Here is a 20,360-nt window from a genome sequence, read left to right as displayed (position 1 = left end):
CTGCCCATCGATTTTGCGTGTCATTGAAATTAAACCCCTCTCCGGGCTTCTGTCTCCAGCACTGAATTGTTATTCCTCAGAAAGCCATTGGGGTTCCCTCCCCACCTCTTGTGTATGTCTTTGTTAGTTGCTTAATAAAATTAAAGCAAACGTGGTGTTTCAAACACACAAGTCCTTGTGTGGGTGACCTTTGGAGTGTCCTGCCACCTGCCACTCAGACTGAAGGGCAGCAAGTCCTGGCCCAGGTTCCTTCAGAACCCTGCCTGGGCCGTGGGCTTGGGTGCATTTTTTTTTTTAAATCTTTTTGAGCCTTGTTTCCCTTCCAGGAAAAGGTAATGACTGTCCTGAAAGCAGGTGGTGAGACTACAAAGGGAACTGTCCTCAGCACTGGGCTGTGCCGTTGAGAGGAAGGTTGCAGAAGTCTGGGTCAGCCCCCAGGAGGGTGCCACAGAAGAGGGAGGCAGGAAAATCTGGGCAACCTGGGATTCAAAGATGATGGTACTGGAGTGACAGCTCTGTGTTTGTAGGTCAATTTGGGTGATGATCTGTGAGTTTTCAGGCTTTTTAGCAACTAGAGTCAGCTACAGAATCACTGGCATAAAGGTGGCATGTCCCTGCTATGACTGACAGGTCTGTGCACGTGCAGACAAGTGTCTGAGCAGGGTGCTGGGCAGTGCTGAAGCCCAGGCCTGATCATGACCAGGGCCTGCAGCCCGGGGAAGGCCCCATGTCGACCATGCTCTTCCTGGGCAGCTTTCAGGCTTGACCTGGACGTGTGTGCTTGAGGGGTTGCAGCAGGAGGCCTGCTGACCTGGGGATGCTCCTTCACAAAGGGCCTCCTGCCCAGGGGAAGGAAGGGCTGTCTCCACTGACCCTGCCCTGGTGGCCAGGTGCTGTGTCAGGGTGTCCACCAGGCTGGCTGACTGCAGCCACCAGGATGAGGAGCACTGGCCAGTGTGGGTTATGGCCTTCAGTGGGCCAGGATGGCCACTACCAAGCCTGAGAACCTAACCTTGCCAAAACAGTGAGGGCATCAAGCCCTGCAGGGGCCCCGCCAACCCCAGGAGAGTGTGGTGGAGGGAGGGGACAGGCAGATGTGTCCCTGCTGTGTCCTCTTGGGCCCTGCACCCAGACCTGGGCAGCCACCTCCCCAGCTGAAGCAGGACCCCACATGCAGCGCCTTTCTGGGGCCTCTGGGCAGCAGTGGCATGTGCACAGGGTTCCCTGGGCTCCCGAGTAGGAACATGTCCCCTCTGCAATTGTCCCTTAGAGCTCTGTGCTTCAGGGTGACTGTTGACTGAACTCTGCTTTTGTCTTAAATTAGGAAACCAATGAAACCTACTTCAAAACAGATGGAATGGCTAGTTTGGGGTTCGTGCTTGTGGGGGCAGGGATATTGCTCTGCCTGAGTGTGGAGCTGGCTCCGTGGCCTGGCCGTGGGCACCGGGACCAGATGTGAGGGGGATCTGGGCCTGAGTGGTTCTGGAGCACGAGCCCTTTCCAGCACACCCTGCGTGCCTCTGCCAGGCCTTCTGTGGATTTAGTGTGCACATGCCCCAAATCTCACAGGTGTGTGTAGCTATGATGCTGTGGCAAGTCCTGCTGTGATTCCTGTATTGCCATGTCAGAGAATGCTAAGGGGCACGTGGGAGATGTACAATCCCTCTCACCAGCAAGGGGCCCGAGGAGGGGCACCGGCGGTCCAGCAGCCCGACTGGGTCCTAAGGAGAAATGCCCTCCGTGGTGCACAGAGCAGATGCAGTACTGCTCGTACGAAGAATTTCGGCTGTATGAGAGGCCAGTGGGATGCAGAGTGGGTTGGGGAAGGCTTGCTGCCCTGCACCCTCTTCTCCTGGCAGCCCTGGTTGGCCACTCCACGCCAGGTTTACAGATGGACTTCTCTTAGCTCTGAACGGGTGACTCGGGGAGGAGAAAATGAACCTTTAAAACTGTCCAACAGGGAGAGGCTCCCCATAAGTTCGCAAGTTCCGTTGTTCACCTCAACCCCACCCCAAGTCCCAGGGTGCTGGCAATGGCAGGACATCTTGTCCCTCCTTCCCTGCTGCCTTGGCAGGGGCCACGTCCAGGAGGACTGGCCCTGTGTGCTGACGAGCAGACAGGAAGGGAGCCAGGGACCGAGGCACAAGCAGGTCTGTGGGCAGTGAGGCACTGGTGTCAGGGGTCCAAGAGGCATTCACCAGACGGGGGTCTCAACAAGGTGCAGAAGGGAGCTGTCCTTCTCAACATGAGGGACACAATTTAGAAATGGCAGCAGACTCAGCAAAACTCAAGCACCAGATGCAGCAATAACTGTAAATACTTTAATTCCCAAAACAAAGTCTGTATGAGAGTGCTTGTGGTGGGGTGGGTAGCCCAGCATGAGCGTGGAAGATAAGTACGCAGGCCTGGGAAGCACACGGGAGTGTGGGCAGGTGGAGGAGCCCCCCGGGACCCTGGCCTCCAGACCCACTCCACTTACCAATGGAAAGACATTTGAATTGTTCCAAATGTTGGTGAAGATGTGTAAAAACACTATAACTTTCACATACATGTTTTTGTCTGAACATACTCATTTGACTTGTACACTCTATCTGAAACCCATGTATAATTTTTCACTCCAGTTGGTATGAGAATTATATTTCTGGCCCATGGTGATGTTTTGTAACATCTGCTTCTTTCATATGTATTTTCCCCTCAGCCTCAGGTAGTTTTCTCTCATCCAAGCACTGGTCAATATTCAGGTGCTGATTTGGGGAGATTTCAGTGGGTCTCTGGAGCTCACTCTATTTGCAGCTGGGAAACGAGATAGCTCCAGAAGCTGAATAGGGGAACTGCACTGTTAGGAACTCCAGCTCCTAGGGTCTCCCCACTGCACCAACACCACCTTTTTATCTCAGACCACATACTTCTCCTGTGTCTGTCTCCCTTCATAGCAGCCTGGACACTCTGTCTAGGTGGGGAGCTGGGAAGACTATTTACAACCACATGCCTTGGCATGTTTGTGTCTCCCTGCTGTGAGATTACTGTTCCATGATTTCTATTATCCTACTTTTGAAAACCATTATTTTATGCTTCTGAATTTTTTTATTCGAATTGAAATCAGAAGGTTAAATCTCTTCCGTGATACTTAGTCTTCCCTGGAAGTAGAAGCAACCTAATTCATGTTGTTTACTTAATTTCTTTAACCTGGATATGCATAATGACTGTACCCATTCTCCAATCTAGTGACATAAATACCATGACAGTGATGCAAATTTGTTCTCATACCCATTACCTTACTTAGAATGATTTGAATTTTATGCTGTAGGTAGCTAGGAATGAGACTTTTGTATTTTTAAAGCAAGATGTATGTATCCTTTTAATAAATATTGATAGCTTTTTCTCCCCAAATCTTAAACTTCCATTTCTATAAGCAAAATGAAAGTACTTTTCCCTCTTTTTCTATCAGTAAGAAACATCATAATTCTCTTAAAATTTTTCCAGTTTATGGTTATGAAATAATTTCTCCTATGTAACCATTATTTATACTTGACAAAGAATCTTCTTGAGGTTTCTAGTTTTTTCAATTACTTGAGATCTTCAGTAATATTTTGTAACTTTTAGTGTAGAAGTTTTAAAAATCTTTTCCTACGTTTTTCTAGGTTTTTGCAGCTATTATAAGTGTCCCTTTTTAAAAATATGTGTTTGTTTGTTTTTGGCATATAGCAAATTCAATTATTTTAAAAAAATATTAATCTTGTATCCAATGGCCTTGACAATTTTATTTGTTACAGCTAAGAGTGTATTTTTTTTTATTTTCTAGGTTCACTATTATTTTATCTACTAATAAAGACAATTTTCTTTCTACATCTTAAACCATGAGCATGTGTGTTTTTGTATATATCAATTTTTTCTCTTTTCTGTTTTCTGTCATTCTCTGAATAACACCTATGGGAAATTGCTGAATAGAACTGCTGATGGCTGCTAGACTTGTTCCTATCTCAGGGGAAAAGCTGTCAATACTTCAACCTTAAGTGCCATGTTTGCCGAAAAATCATTTCTATCAGATAAGAATGCTTCTTTCTCTCATTTAAAAAATATAATGATTGTATGTTAAAATTGTCAAGTGCTTTTAAAATTATTTTTTATTTATACAGAATCCATTGATTCATTGTACACATATTGGGTACAATGTGGGTTGGGAGAAGGCAAATGAGAGAAGAATGGGGGAACTTTAGATTACATAGAGGAAAATGAGAGGGAGGAGGGGGCAGGGGTATAAAAAATGGTGGAATGAGACAGACATTATTAGCCTATGTGCATGTATGATTACACAAATGGTATGAACCTACATTGTGAACAACCATAGAAACAAAAAGATGTACCCAATTTGTGTACAATTGTATATATCAATTTTTTCTCTTTTCTGTTTTCTGTCATTCTCTGAATAAGGCCTCAGTAAAGGACTTACTGTATTTTATTTCATAAATTAAAGTATTTTATTTTATTTTTTTGAGGCTATTGTGAATGGAGTGGTTTTCCTAATTTCTCTTGCAGAGGATTCATCACTCATGAATACTACACTTGATCTTAGCCAAAAGGCCGAGAAGCAATTGGATTCATCACTTATGAATAGAAATGCATTAGACTTATGCATATTGATTTTATATCCTGTTACTTTACTTAATAAAGCCTTATTCAGAGAATGACAAAACAGAAAAGAGAAAAAATTGATATATACAATTATACACAAATTGGGTACATATTTTTGTTTCTATGGTTGTCACAATGTAGGTTCATACCATTTATGTAATCATACATGTACATAGGCTAATAATGTCTGTCTCATTCCACCATGTTTTATACCCCTGCCCCCTCCTCCTTCTCATTTACCTCTATGTAATCTAAAGTTCCCCCATTCTTCTCTCATTTGCCTTCTCCCAACCCCCATTATATATCATCATTCACTTATCAGAGAAAATAGTTACCCTTTACATTTTTTTGGAATTTAATTATTTCACTTAGCATGATATTCTACAATTCCATCCTTTTATCTGCAAATGCCATATTATTATTCTTTATGGCTGAATAATATTCCATTGTGCACATATACTACAGTTTCTTCATTCATTCATCTGTTGAAGGGCATCTAGGTTGGTTCCATAATCTAGCAATTGTGAATTGAGCTGCTATAAATATTGTTGTGACTGTGTTACTGTAGTATGCTAATTTTAAGTCCTTTGGGTATAAACTGAGGGGTGGAATAACTGGGTCAAAAGGGGGGTCCATTCCAAGTTTTTTGAGGAATCTCCACACTTCTTTCCAGAGTGGCTGTACCAATTTGCAATTCTACCAGCAAAATGAAAGTGTGCCTTTTCCCCCACATCCATGCCAACATCTATTATTGTTTGTGTTCTTGATAATAGCCATTCTAATTAGATTTACTTTGTTAGTAGACTTAATTGCTTTTTACATTTCATTACTTGAATTGGTCTGTTTAGGTTTCTATATCTTCCTGGTGTAATATGAGCAGGTCATATGTGTCTAGAAATTTGCAAATGTCTTCTTGATTTTGGAGTTTATTGGGATGTAAATTTTCAAAATAGTTTCTAATGATCTTCTGGATTTCAGAAATGTCTCTGGTGGTATCTCCTTTTTCATCCATGATTTTGTTGATTTGGGTCTTCTCTTTTTTGTTTTGGGTGGTGTGTCAATCTAATTTATCTTTTAAAACAACTAACTCTTTGTTGCATTGATCCTGCATGTTTTTTTATCCTTAATTTTATCAATTATGGCTCTCGCTCTCATCTTTATTATTTCCTGTGTTCTATTGATTTTTGAGTTAGTTTGTTCTTTTCCTAAGGCCTTGAGGTGGAGCATAAGCTTATTTATTTGGGATCTATTGTTTTTGATATAAATGTTCAATGTAATAAATTTTCCTCTTACTATTGCTTTAATTCTGTCCCAGAGATTTTGGTATTTTATATCTTTATTTCTTTGGTTTCTAAGAATTTCTTTATATCTTCTCTCATATCTTTTTTGATCCATTCTTAATTTAAAAGAGTATTGTTTAATTTCCATGTGTTTTTGTTTCCATTCTTTTTTCTGGCCATTGTTTTTTGTTTCATTTTATTATGGGATGGTAGGATGCCTGGAATTATATAAATTTTTAGTTTTTTAAATTTTTTGTATTTGCTAAGATTACATTGTGATCTAGAATATGGTCTATTTTGAAGTCACCCCATATTATTGTATTGGGGGTATATCTGAGATTTAATGCCAAGGAATTTTTTTAGGATAATTGGGTGCATTGACATTTGGGGCATATGTATTTACTATCATTGTATCTCCTTGCTGGATTGTTCCCTTTACCAGGATATAATGGTCTTTGTTTCTTTTGATTAATTTTTGCTTCAAATCAACTTTGCCAAACATGAGAATAGTTACTCCCACTGTTTACATATTCCATTTGCATGGAATGTTTTTTCCATCCTTTTACCTTTTTCCTGAGAATGCCTTTGCTTATGAGATGAGTCTTTTTCAAATAGCATATAGTTGAATCTTGGTTTTTGATTCATTCTGTAAATCTGTGTCTTTCAGTAGAGAATTTGAGATCATTTATATTCAGTGTTATAATGAATATGTGTTGTGGTTTACTGCCATTTTGATTTTTTAGTATGTTTAACTCTGTCTTAGTTCTCATTTAGATGATTAGTCATGTATTGTTCCTCATTTATTTGGGAGTTTGGGGATTTGTTTTTGGGTTCTTCTCTGTTCAGTTTATCTTTCAGATTTCTTTATAGTGCTGAATTGGTTATCATAAATACTTTTTGTTTATTCTTGTCATAGAAACTTTTTATTTCCCCACTGAATATGATAGAGAGCTCTGCTGCATATAAGAATCTTGGTTGGAAATCATTTTAAGAACTTATAAAATCTCATTCCAGGCCCTTCTTGTTTATAGTGTCTGATTGAGAAGTCAGAAGTGAGACTTGTTGATTTGCCTGTAAATTACTTCTTCCCCTTGAAGTAATTTCTGGACTTGCTTTTGCTGATTCTCTTTCCCTACTGACTTTTTGTCTATTAAAATCAGGCCTCCTGTCTCTTTTGCATCTTTTAATATTCTTTTCATTTTTCTGTGTTAGTCATTTTGATTATAATGTTTCTTGGAGAACTTTTCTTATGAACAGGTTTATTTGGGGCTCCCGTATGTGGATATCTAGGAGGAAAAACTGGTTGTGGTAGATCTCAGCTTCCAGGCTCCTGGGATACACTGAGGTAGCACAATTATGGGTATTGGCAAATTGTGTTTCTGTGACTGGTGTAATGCAGAGTTATAAAGGGGAGATTTTAGTAATTGGGATTTAGTCTGGATGAAACTTTGGAATTGTTTGGTGGGTGTTTGAGACAGGTTTTACCTTCACTGCTTTAACTATGAAATACCTGGTATCTGCCCTGGTATGCAGATCCTCCCATGTAGCTGCCAGTAACAATGGGAAATTTCTCCCTTGGGATCCAGATCCTGAATGACCCAGGCAAAATTTTCTTTGTTTCAGTTTCTCTGGTTCAGGCACCTTCTTGGAATTTTCTGGTCAGCTGCTAGGGTTTCCTATCTCCTATCTCCTGGTGTTGGAAGCATGCTGGATATTGGGGTGCTTTTGCAGGAAGGAAGTGTGGCCACATGAGCATATGCTTTCCCTGGTCATAGGAATGCAGGAGATGGCCACCCTTTCAGGAAGAACTGAGCACACACTTTCCAGGCTGCAGGAACTCAGCTGGCAGCCACTTTTCCTGGTGCCACTGGTGATACTTTCCCAGGCCACGAGAACACAGAGGTGCACTGGAGGTCTCTTCTCTGGCAGGACAAGTGCTTGCATTCCCTGGTGGCAGGGAGTGCTGCTATAGTCACTTTATCCACAAGCCATTTTCTGTGCCCCAAATTCTTCCCCTTGAAGTAATTTCTGGGCTTGCTTTTGCTGATTCTCTTTCCCTACTGACTTTTTGTCTATTAAAATCAGCCCTCCTGTCCAATCCACAGGTTACCCCAAGTCAATTCTTTATTTTTTAATGTCTTTATCCACAGCCACTCAACACCATCTCCTTTGTCTATGCTGCCCCTCCCCTTCATTACCTTTAAGTACTAAGATGTGATCAGATTATTCAATATGCCAGCCAAATTGGGCACACAATTGAAAATTGAAAATAATGGTCGGAAGTAAGCACGTGGTAATAAATATTTTTAATTAGGGGGCCTGTGTTTAGGGACACTTCATAGTTTAAACTTTGGTGTCAGAGAGTCTCAGGTTCAATGTATAGGTGTGTCATTTACTAAAATTTACCACAGGCCTCTTGCTTGGGATTCACTTTCCTCTTTGGAGGAAAATTGTATTTTCCCTACTGGTTACTTGTAAATAGAAAGTTAATATATATAGAATTCCTGACACATATTTGGAGCTCAGTGGCAAGTGGTTATTGTTATTTAAGATGACAGCATGTTGATTTTAGGAAGCTTGTCAAACTTTGTTGTTTTCTAAAAAATGATTATGTTATTTCTTTTCATCCCCCACTCTTACAAAAATGTATCTGTGCAATGAAAGGGAAATTTCATAAATAAGCTTTTAAATTGATAATATTAATTTATTTCTAAAACTAATGGGCTGTTACTATGATTCTTATTCTAGAGAATGAAATTTTAAGCAGTCAAAGCTAATTTCTCAGAAACTCAAATTGTTGGAATTTCTAGTTTATTACCAAATGCTCTGAAACCTGTTGTTTTCCTCACTAATTTGGTGTCAAAACTGGCAACAATGTTTATTAAACTAATCCTAAACCCTGACTTTTCCTAGAACTAGTTCTTTAATGGTACACATAGTAATTTAAGTATTTGCCAATTTTTAGTTTTGAGAAGAAAAGTAAAGTTCAGAATATCTAATTTAACCACAATTCCAAAATGCCAAGGCATTTAATTTGGAAAATGTGCTAAAAAATGAATAATGAAACAATGAACTGAGATACCAACCTTAAGTCCTCAGGTGTCCAGAATTAATTTAAATTCCCCTGTTTCAAATGAATTTTTTTAAAACTACCATCTCAGGAGTTTCTAATTGGCAGGTGAATTAGTAAATGTGTGAGAAGTTCTGGAGTTTAACCTGACATCATTAAATACAGTGGACACAGCCAAATAGGATGAAATGTGCCAGACCTGTTGCTAGAAGCATGTAGAAGAGCCAGGCTTCACACACAAAATGTAAAATTTGTGAGATTGGAAAAAAGCAAGCTATTCTGATCATTAGAAAACATTTACTACAAAGCAGAATGATTATACTGACCTTGTAGTTTATGGGTTAGAGATCATGTTCCACTGAAAACCTCAATTCATTTCTGCTCACCTATTTTCTTTTCCTTCTGTAATACAGAATCATCTCACCTGCGACTTTGAGTCTAGTTTCTATGACTGGGAGCCATTTCTCACAGAAGATTGCCACTGGGGGGTGGTAAGTGATTGAGCAATGGAGAACACCATTTTCCAAAAATCGATCACATAGCAAACACAAAACCATAGTAAGTCATCTTCCTCTTTTGAAAAATTAATTTTAATTCTTTTATGTTGTAGAATAAAGATACTGTGTATTTTCATTTCTCTCTATAGACTATATAAATGTGACCATGGTTCATCTTGTCTTGAACTCTCTTCCCCAACTTAATAGTTTGTGGTTAATTGTGTTTCTAAGAAGAAGCATGTTTTAAAAATGAAAATTTTTTGTTTTCTTAAAAGTTTGGATTGAAGGCTTAAAGAGGAAGAAAAGTTTTCTGATAATTTCCTCTTTTACTCAGGAATCCTGTTTAGTAGACTTGTTTTTTTTTGTGAGCATTTTTTTTTTTTTTTGCAAAACAGAAAAGTAGTCTAATCTCTCTGACAACAGAAAGCAGAGAGTTAGCACTATCTATAAAATAAATCTGAAAATATTTTAATGCTTTTTAATCACACTTGAGACTTCTTTATCACAAACAATTGAACTTCTTCCTCATATATTTTGAGCCAGTATTATAATTTTTACATTTACTCTGAAATTTGAAGACCTATAACTACATGTAGCACTCCAAAAGTGGTTTGTGAAACGCAAAGAAAAACAGACTTTTTTTCTTTTTCTCTTTGCTTACTTTTTTAAGGCATCTGATACTGTTGCTCATATACTGTAGTTTCATATTAACTTTGTGATCACACACCTGTACAGTAGATCCTCTTTCAAGCTCAGTGAGCATTATCCCACTTGTTTCTATTTTGAAACTTCCAAAGAAATATGCCAAAAGTAAATGTTGACTTTAATTAAAATGTTGAATTTAATTACAGTCATTGGAAATTGGGAATTGTGGATTATTATGAAAGAATAGGGAGAGAAACTGACCATACATTGGTTATACTTATAAACACAGTTCATTCTTTAATAGCATGTGATTGTTGCTTCTTGTGCCAGTCTCATTTTTTTCTGTAAGATTTTGTGGCAGAATGGTTTAAGTTTAAGGTTTAAAAGAAAGGAGAATATCAATAGTTAGAACTAGATGGAAAATTAGCTCATATGATGTTTTGTTCAATTTTCTTTGTTCAAACCCATTATTGAGTACACAGCAGAGACTAGACCTGAGCGTGGAAGCTATGGTAGATGAAGCAGATGAGTAAGATTTGCCCTAGGGTATGATAATTCTTTACAGGGCATGGAGAGTGATTAAAATGGATTTGAGATGCCTTACTGAGGGAGATGAGTCCTGAACTGAGCACTGACTGATGGGAAATGTAATGCAGCCAGGAAGGCAGATGTAAGGAATTAAGGGGAGATGGTGGGGAACATGGTCTAATTAGTGGAAACATACTGAAAGTGGATGGGAGAGCTGTGTGCAGTTCTGTGTGAGATGCATATGATGAGACATGGAGTATAAAAATAAATGCAGAGGTGCCTAGGAATTTGAAATTTGCTTGTAGTATAATGGAGAACTGATTCCTCAGATTAAAGCATGTAACCAATCATATTTGTTCTGAAAACAAAAGATCAAAGAGGAGGGGGTAGAAAATATATGGATGTTCTGAAGAACTGTCAGTGAAATAATGAAGACAGCAATTCCACAGAAGAAGTTGGGAATCTACACTCTAGTGGTCTGATGGGACATTTATCCTTACAGGGTCATGAAGAGCATGGGAAACCTTGGATTAAGTCATGGCATCAACACTGCACACAAAGTGCTTCAGTGTTTTTAGCTAGAAAATAAGGAAAAATGAAAGTACTTCCATGTAGGATTATGAGAATTAGATAAAAATCATACTAAAGATTTTTCATATAGTAAGAGTTCAATAAACATGAATAGATTTTGTCCATTTCAGTAGGAATGCTAGGAATCTCATTAAGTACCACAAGGAGAAAAACACTTAAAATTCACCTTTAGGCACTTGCCATCTTATTATTTATGTTTTGTGATAAAGAAAAGTTTAATATGGCCCCTGTATTAAATATTGAAAAGCCTAGTCATCTTTTCCTGATACAAATAATGTTGAAAGATAACAGTATAATGGATAATATTAGGAGGAGCTGTTATCATTCAAAGTAAGAGAGACAAATTGCAGTCTTTCTTAATTTATAAATGGCCCAGGTAAAATTTGTTTGTTTGTTTTTGGTAATGGAAATTAAACCCATGGTGCTTAACCATTTATCTAAACCCTCAGCCCCTTTTCAGTTTTTATTTTGATACAGGGTCTCACTGAGTTGCTTAGCCTCACTAACTTACCTGGCATTGAACTTGCCAACCTCCTGCCTCTGGCTCCTGTGCCACTGGGATTAGAGGCATGTGCCACCATGTTAAAATATGTATGTATATATATATGTACACACACACATACACACATACACACACATATACACACATACACACACACATTTATATAAAACATATATATGTAATCTGAATCATAGCCTCAACCTTTCTTTATCCATGATTGCCATTAACAAACCTGAAGATAATCAGTAATCAGTTTTGGTTTTAAATCACAGATGAGAAAGAAAACAAGATAGGTCCACAATGAGAAAGGAAGGAGTGAAATAGAAATTTTTAGGGGAATTCAGTAGAGTATGATAGTTCCCATGTCTAAGGCAATGGAACTCTAGCCTATTTGACTCTTGAAGTTTTGAGCTTATAGATTACAGCATTTTAAACTAATCTTTAGTATTTTCCATCTTTCATGAACCTTTAATATGAAACTTCACACAAAAGCTGAAGGGGTTGGTCTGTCTGTGTGTGTGGTTTTGTTGTTGTTGTTAATAAGACTTAATTTTTCTTCCCTCTTTGGTTGGCTTTGTTTTGCCATTTCTGCCTACCCTGTTAAACTTCCAAACAGGCAACTCATGTAATTATCTCCCTCTGTGTGTGCTTATAGAACTTATTCTGAGTAGATATGTACATATTTGAAATCATAAGTATTTTTGTGACTGTTTTACAAAAGTTGGAAGTATTATGAATAGTGTCCCTATCTTGTTTCTTAATATAACTCATGGTATTTCCTCCAAACCTCAACAAGTATAATCTATATTTTTCATTTTATATGTTAAAGAATAATATAATATAGTGAAATTCCACCTTCATAGTATACGGTTCAATGACTTTTAAAAAATATAGAAAATTGTGTAACTATGATAAGAATCAAAACAGTTTGTCCACCAAATTCTTCTGTCACTTTGTGGTGAACACTTCTCCATACCCAGCCACTGCTTATGAGATCTATATCCCTGATGGATTGCTTGTTCCTAAAGTGCAAGTAAATGGATCAGACAGTATGTAGCCTCCTTAATCTGGCTTCTTTCAATTAGTATAATTGCTTCGAAGTTTTTGATTGAGGTTGTAATCGACTATTGTTGAATATAATGATTGATTCTTCCTTTCTATCTTTGAGTAGAATTGAGTTGTGTGAATGGACCATTGTTCATGTATCCATTTACCAGTGGAAATGCATTTGAATTGTTCTAAGTGTTGGTGAAGATGTGTAAAAACACTTTTAGCTTTCACATATGTGTTTTTGTCTGGACATACTCATTTGGCTTGAGCACTCCATCTGATACCCACGTATAATTTTTCACTCCAGTTGGTGTGGGAATTATATTTCTGTTCCATGGTGATATTTTGTAAAAGTTCCACCTGCTCCTTTCAGATGTATTTTTCCCTCAGTCCCAGGTAATTTTCTCTCATCCAAGCACTAGTCAATATTCAGGTGCTGATCTGGGGGAATTTCAGTGGATCTCTGGAGCTTGCTCTGTTTGCAGTTTAGAAAGGAGAGAGCTCCAGAACCTGAATAGGGGAACTGCACTCTGTTAGGAACTCCAGGTCCTAGGATCTCCCCACTGCACCAACACCACCTTTTCATCTTAGAGACCACATGCTTCTCCTGTGTTCCTCTCCTTCATAGCAGCCTGGACGCTCTGTCTAGGCAGGGAGCTCGAAAGACTATTTACAAACATATGCCTTGGCATATTTGTTTCTCCCTGCCATGAGATCACTGTTCCATGATTTCTATTATCCTACATTTGAAAATCATTATTTTATGTTTCTGAATTTTTTTCTAATTGAAATCAGAAGGTTAAATCTGGTCCATTATACTTAGTCATCTCTGGAAGTAGAAGCAACCTAATTCATGTTGTTTACTTAATTTCTTTAACCTGGATATACATAATTACTGTAGCCATTCTCCCATCCAGTGACATAAATATCATGACGGTGATGCAAAATTTGTTGTCATACCCATTGCCTTACTTAGAACGATTTGAATTTTATGCTGTAGGTAGCTAAGAATGAGACTTTTGTATTTTTAAAGCAAGATGTATGTATCCTTTTAATAAATATTAATAGATTTTTCTCCCAAATATTAAACTTCCACTTTTATAAGCAAAATGAGAGTACTTTTCCCTGTTTTTTATCAGTAAGAAACATTGTAATTCTCTTAAAATTTTTCCAGTTTATGGTTATGAAATAATTTCTCCTATGTAACCATTATTTATACATGACAAAGAATCTTCTTAAGGTTTCTAGTTCTTTCAATTACTTGAGATCTTTAGTAATATTTTGTAACTTTTAGTGTAGAAGTTTTAAAAATCTTTTCCTATGTTTTTCTAGGTTTTTGCAGCTATTATAAATGTCCCTTTTAAAAAACACGTGTTTCTTTGTTTTTGGCATATAGAAAATTCAATTATTTTTCAAAAATATTGACCTTGAATCCAATGGCCTTGACAATTTTATTTGTTACAGCTAAGAGTGTGTATTTTTTGTCTAGGTTCACTATTATTTTGTCTACTAATAAAGACAATTTTCTTTATACATCTTAAACCATGAGTATGTGTGTTTTTGTATATATCTATTTTTTTCTCTTTTCTCTTTTCTGCAATTCTCTGAATAAAGCCTGTGGGAATTTGCTGAATAGAACTGCTGATGGCTGCTAGACTTGTTCCTATCTCAGGGGAAAAACTGTCAATAGTTCAACCTTAAGTGCCATGTTTGCCAAAAAATCATTTCTATCAGGTAAGAATGTTTCCTTAAATCATTTAAAAAATATAATGATTGTTTGTTAAAATTGTCAAGTGCTTTTTAAATTATTTTTTATTTTTACAGACTGCATTTTGATTCATTGTACACAAATTGGGTACATCTTTTCATTTCTATGGTTGTGCACAATGTAGATTCATACCATTCATGTAATCATACATGTACATAGGCTAATGATGTCTTCCTCATTCCAACATTTTTTATACCCCTGGCCCCTCCTCCCTCTCATTTTCCTCTATGTAATCTAAAGTTCCCCTATTCTTCTCCCATTTGCCTTCTCCCAACCCCCATTATATATCATCATTCACTTATCAAACAGTTACCCTTTATTTTTTGGAATTGGATTAAATAATCCAAAGTGAAAGTGAAATCACTTAGCATGATATTCTACAATTCCATCCTTTTATCTGCAAAAGTTATAATTTTGTTCTTCTTTATGGCTGAATAATATCCATTGTGCATATATACCACAGTTTCTTTATTCATTCATCTGTTGAAGAGCATCTAGGTTGGTTCCACGATCTAGCTATTGTGAATTGAACTGCTATAAATGCTGTTGTGGCTGTGTTACTGTAGTATGTTAATTTTAAGTCCTTTGGGTATAAACCGAGGGGTGGAATAACTCGGGTCAAAATGTGGGTCCATTCCACGTTCTTTGAGGAATCTCCACACTGCTTTCAAGAGTGGTGGTACCAGTTTGCAACTCCACCAGCATAATAAAAGTGTGCCTTTTTCCACACATCCATGCCAACATCTATTATTGTTTTTGCTCTTGATAACAGCCATTCTAATTGGAGTAAGACAAAATCTTAGAGTTGTTTTAATTTGCATTTCTCTAATTATTAGAGATGTTAAACACTTTTTCATATTTATTAATCACCTGTATATCTTCTTCTGTAAAGTGTCTGTCTTATTCTTTGGCCCATATTTTGATTGGCTTCTTTGTATTTTTGGTGTAAAGTTTGGTAGCTTCTTTATAAAGTTTGGAGATTAGTGCTCTATCTCAAGTGCTTGTGGAAAAGGTTTTCTCCCACTCTGTAGGCACTCTTTTCACATTATTGATTGTATCCTTTGCAGAGAAAAAGCATTTCAGTTTGAATCCATCCCATTTATTGATTCTTGCTTGATTTCTTTTGCTTTGGGAGGTTTTTTTAAGGAAGTCTGATCCTAAGACAACATGATGAAGATTGGGGCCCATATGTCTTCTATTTGGTGCAGGGTCTCTGGTTTAATTCCTAAGTCCTTGATCCATATTGAGTTGAGTTTTGTGCAGGGTGAGAGATAGAGGTTTAATTTCATTTTACTGCATATGGATTTTCCAGCACCATTTGTTGAAGAGGCTATCTTTTCTCCATTATATGTTTCTGACTCCTTTGTCTACTATGAGGCAGCTGTATTCTTGTGGATTTGTCTCTATGTCTTCTGTTCTGTACTACTGGTTTACCTGTCTATTTTGGTGCCAATACCATGCTGTTTTTGTTACTATTGTTCTGTAAGTTCTGGTATTGTGATACCGCCTGCTTCACTTTTTCTGCTCAGGATCGTTTTGGTGATTCGAGGTCTCTTATTCTTTCAGATAAGGTTCGAAATTGATCTCTCTATTTCTATGAGGAATGATATTAGGATTTGAATTAGAATTGCTTTGAATCTCTATAGCACCTTTGGTAGAATGACTATTTTAACAATATTGATTTTGCATATCCAACAACATGGAAGATCTTTCCATCTTCTAAGGTTTTCTTCAATTTCTTTCTTTAGTGCTCTGTAGTTTTCATTGTAGAACTCTTTCACCTCTTTTGTTAGATTGATTCCCAAGTATATTTTTTTTGAGGCTATTGTGAATGGAGTGGTTTTCCTAATTTCTCTTTCAGAGGATTCATCACTTATGAATAGAAATACATATTGATTTTATATCATATTTATGCATATTGATTTTATATTCTGCTACTTTTCTGAATTTATTTATTCTAGATGTTTTCTAGTGGACTTTTTTGGATCTTCTAAATATAGAATCATGTCATTGGCAAATAGTAACACTTGAGTTCTTCTTTTCATATTGGTATCCCTTTAGTTTCTTTGGTCTGCCTAATTACTCTGACTTGTGTTTTAAGGATGAGGTTGAATAGAAGGGGTGAAAGAAGGTATCCTTGTCTTGTTTCAGTATTTAGAGGGAATGTTTTCAGTTTTTCTCCATTTAGAATGATGTTGGCCATGGGCTTAGCATAGATTGTAAAGTGCTTTTTAACCTCTATTGTGATGATCACATGATCATCAGATGAAGATTTTTGCAATATAAATTGATTTTCCAAATGAAATGCAATCATTTTTATCAGGTTTGAAGGGAGGCAAGGGACTAATCTCCACAAATTCCAGCACTGGAAACTGCACCAGACTGACAAGCAGATGCAAATGCACTCCACAGATACCATCTCCAGCTCAGCCATTGAATGCTGAAGGGTAGAGCACTAGAGGAGAGAAAGAACTTTGGTGAGAAATGATCATGTTAGCATGGAAATGTGCACCATGAAGACAGTCCCGCAGAGTGGCAGGTGGCAGGCAGAGGTGAAGACAGAAGTCAAATTATCCCATGAGAACATGAAGCAGGAGGGAAGGGGCTTCCCTCAGAAACTGGAAAGTCTGAGGATAAGTGACTGGAACATAGCTACATGGAACCCCCAGCAGTAACAGCCTCAAATAGATTGTAGATCGAAGTGTAAAAGGAAAACCTCTCCTAATAATCAATTTTATGCTGGTCAGCAAGTGGGACAAGGCTCCGCCCATAATGGGTACTGCTCTGCAGGTGCCCCAGGAGACATGCACAAATTTTTCCTCCTCATGGACCACAGAACATACTGCCAAACATCCATCAATATGAGGAGTAAAAACAACAGGCTTTATTTTTCTAGGGCAACATTCAGCAATACGGTAAACCACAGCTTACATGTGACTGTAGTGACTAATCTCAGGAAGATCAATGTTGCATGAAAAAGCTTTAGTGGAAAGCACACAGATAGTGTGCTTAAGTACCAAGGCGGTACTTAAGACTAAATTGAGAATGTCCTAATGTGGTCTGTGCATAATTTAGTGCCTACTGACCTCAGCTCATTGAGTTTCCTGAAGGTGACCAAAGGGAGTCGACTCTACAGTCACAGAGTGACTGCAGTGTGAGTGACTGAGCTCCTCAAAGAAACTCTCCAGTGGTTCCTCCAAGCAGAGGAACTCCACAGGGCAGCCTTTCCCCTGGGTGTGTCCTCAGCACCTCAAGGCACCATTTCTCAACACCAGTGGGGCTGTGTCCCAATAAATTCACTGTAAGTCAAAAATACACCAAATCCATCTAACCCACTGCACCTCTCAACTGAGCCACATGGGGCCCTAAGGAGGTCCCCATCTCAGAGCAGAAAATGACTGGGAGTGGCACCCCACCTCTGCCTGCACAATGCACATCTCCAACGTGGCAAAAGAGCAGAATTCAAAGTAGTTTCTACTGAAAGTGACTTGGTTTTGCACCATTGTAAAGTCAAAAAATTATAAGCCAAACCACTATAGACTGGGGACTTCTTGAAGACACTGAGCCTGGGGAAGGGGAACAGAGAGCCCAGAGTTCATCCCTGGCTTGTGTAGCTGGTCCCTTACTTCCTGTTCTAGAGTCTGGCAAGGGAGTTGTGCTGAGCCAGGGGTCCCTGAGCTGTGGAGCCTCAGGCAAGCCTGCTGTGTGCTGGACATTTCCTTTGGTTGAGAGGGGAACAGGCCCTAGAGCATTATGTGGGTGTGAGAGGACCCTGGGAAGTCATGCTTGAAGAGTGGCAGATGTCTGTCAAACTTTATGAAAATGTTAGTTTTTCAGGGGATCTTTGGCCCAGGCCTTAGACCTCCCTGTAAACAAGTTTCTGGGTCATTGGCCTCCAGCACTATAAGCCCCTTCCTCTCGTCCTGGTGCCTGAAACCCCTTGATCAGTGAAGTATTTCTCCTGCAATCAGAGACAAGGATACAGAAAGGGTGTTGACAATAAGCTTCACCTGACTGGTAGGAGCAGACAGCTGTGCTGCTGAAAGACTGAATAAAGACTGAAGGGGCAAGGAATACCTGCTTCACTTGGGCGGAGCCAGCTCAGCAATGCTCAAGTCAAGAACCTAAGAGGGCCCTGGGGACTGGGCAGTCACTGGAATCCAAACCACTCTTCACAGGAGGAGCAAATCTCCACTTGTGCCACTCACTGGCTCATGTCTCCTCCATGGTCTCCCCAAGCCCAAAATGCCTGAGTTTTAGAGCGTCATGCATCCTGAGCTGAATTGCAGTCCGAGGGAGAAGGGACCCTCCATGGCTAAACTAAGAGATCCAGGAAGCTTGCAGAGCCTCCTTCCATGACTCTGCCACAGACACATGCCTGCCCAGGCAAGATGGACCAAGTATCTCTGCAAGATATCATGGCCAAGAACCTTCCCCCTGCCCTGCACTAACCCATGTGCCCCTTATCAGAGGTGTGCACAGGGCATACAAGCAGGTCCAACCTGGCCAAGAGCAAGGCCAGGTGGCAGCAGAGTGACTGCCAGTGATTGGTGCTCAGTAACCTTCTGGTGACCACCACCACCATCAGCTGCCTCTTCATGCCCAGACCACCCCCACTGGTGTTAGAGGTATCTGGTGTAAAACACACCTATCTTGTCCCTGTTCTGTTTAACCATCTCCAGAATGATAGTTGGGAGTCTCTGGAGCCCTGAGCATGACCAAGGCAGCAGCAAACCCCGGGGTCCCAGGCTCAGCACTCCACAGGCTTCCCTGCAAAAGGGCTGCTTGCGCTTGGCAGCAGAATGGATGACAGAACACCTGCTCACGTTAGGCCTCGAACCCTGAATGCACATGTCTTAATATTCAGGCACAAAGCCAGAAATGGGATGGCTGTCTTCAACCCACATGTGTAACTGGTCGCTGTGACCTCACCTGGCTGCTATTTGGGCATCACCCTTGTTACCTGAAGGATGGTTGGCTCGCTATGCAGCTGCAGGCCTACAACTCTGGTAGAAAGGAGAGAGAGAGCCTGCCTCTCTGAGGGCAGCAATCCACAGTTTTTGCTGCTAGTGAGAAAAGTCAAGTGTTCAAAAGAATATTAGAATTTTGGAAAACTTTCACACACTTTGTGTTTGTGTGCTTGCTACTCTTCACTATTCAAAGACTCTTCTAATGAGACCAATGGTGGTATTAGCTGATGCAGTCAGTTTTAATGTGATGAAATGTAATGTGTTAACTTTGGTTATATCTGCCCAAGGAAACAATACTTTCCAAAAGAACAATGATAATTTTGCCAAGTCCAACATGACTAAAAAACCTCCTCAAAATGCAAGGTTGGCCAGTGAATTTTTTAAGAAAAACTTATTTTTTCATTTGTTCCCAGTACTGGGGATTGAACCCAGTACCTCAGGCATGCTAGGCAAGCAGTAAAATAAACTTTTTAAAATTTGTTCTAATTAGTTATACATGACAGTGAAATGAATTTTGACACATCATGCTTAAATGGAGCATAATTTCTCATTATTCTGGTTGTACATGATGTAGAATCACACCATCACATATGTACATAGGGTAATAATGTCAGATTCAGTTTTATATTAAGAGAAAAAATCAGAAGACCCACATAGCCACATCAGTCTCCCCTATTATTAACATATTGGCATGGCAACCTTGTTACAGTTAATGAACCATTTCCTATATATTGTTAATAACTGACTTAAGTTGCCAGTGTTGACCCCTGTCACCTGTGGGTGTCGTTTGTTACATCTCTGCCAGGTTACCTTTTCCTCAGATCTCT

At 39.1% G+C, this 20,360-nt stretch overlaps 2 pseudogenes; both read right to left on the bottom strand.

The window, feature by feature from the left end:
• Positions 1-381: 381 nt before the first annotated feature.
• Positions 382-20,360, bottom strand: part of LOC124961268 (melanoma inhibitory activity protein 2-like) — a 38,351-nt pseudogene continuing 18,372 nt past the window's right edge.
• Positions 4,441-4,593, bottom strand: LOC124962504 (uncharacterized; annotated as a pseudogene).

Source organism: Sciurus carolinensis, chromosome 12 (assembly GCF_902686445.1).
Source record: "Sciurus carolinensis chromosome 12, mSciCar1.2, whole genome shotgun sequence".
Lineage (NCBI taxonomy): Eukaryota > Metazoa > Chordata > Mammalia > Rodentia > Sciuridae > Sciurus > Sciurus carolinensis.
This window is presented reverse-complemented; position numbering and strand designations above follow the sequence as displayed.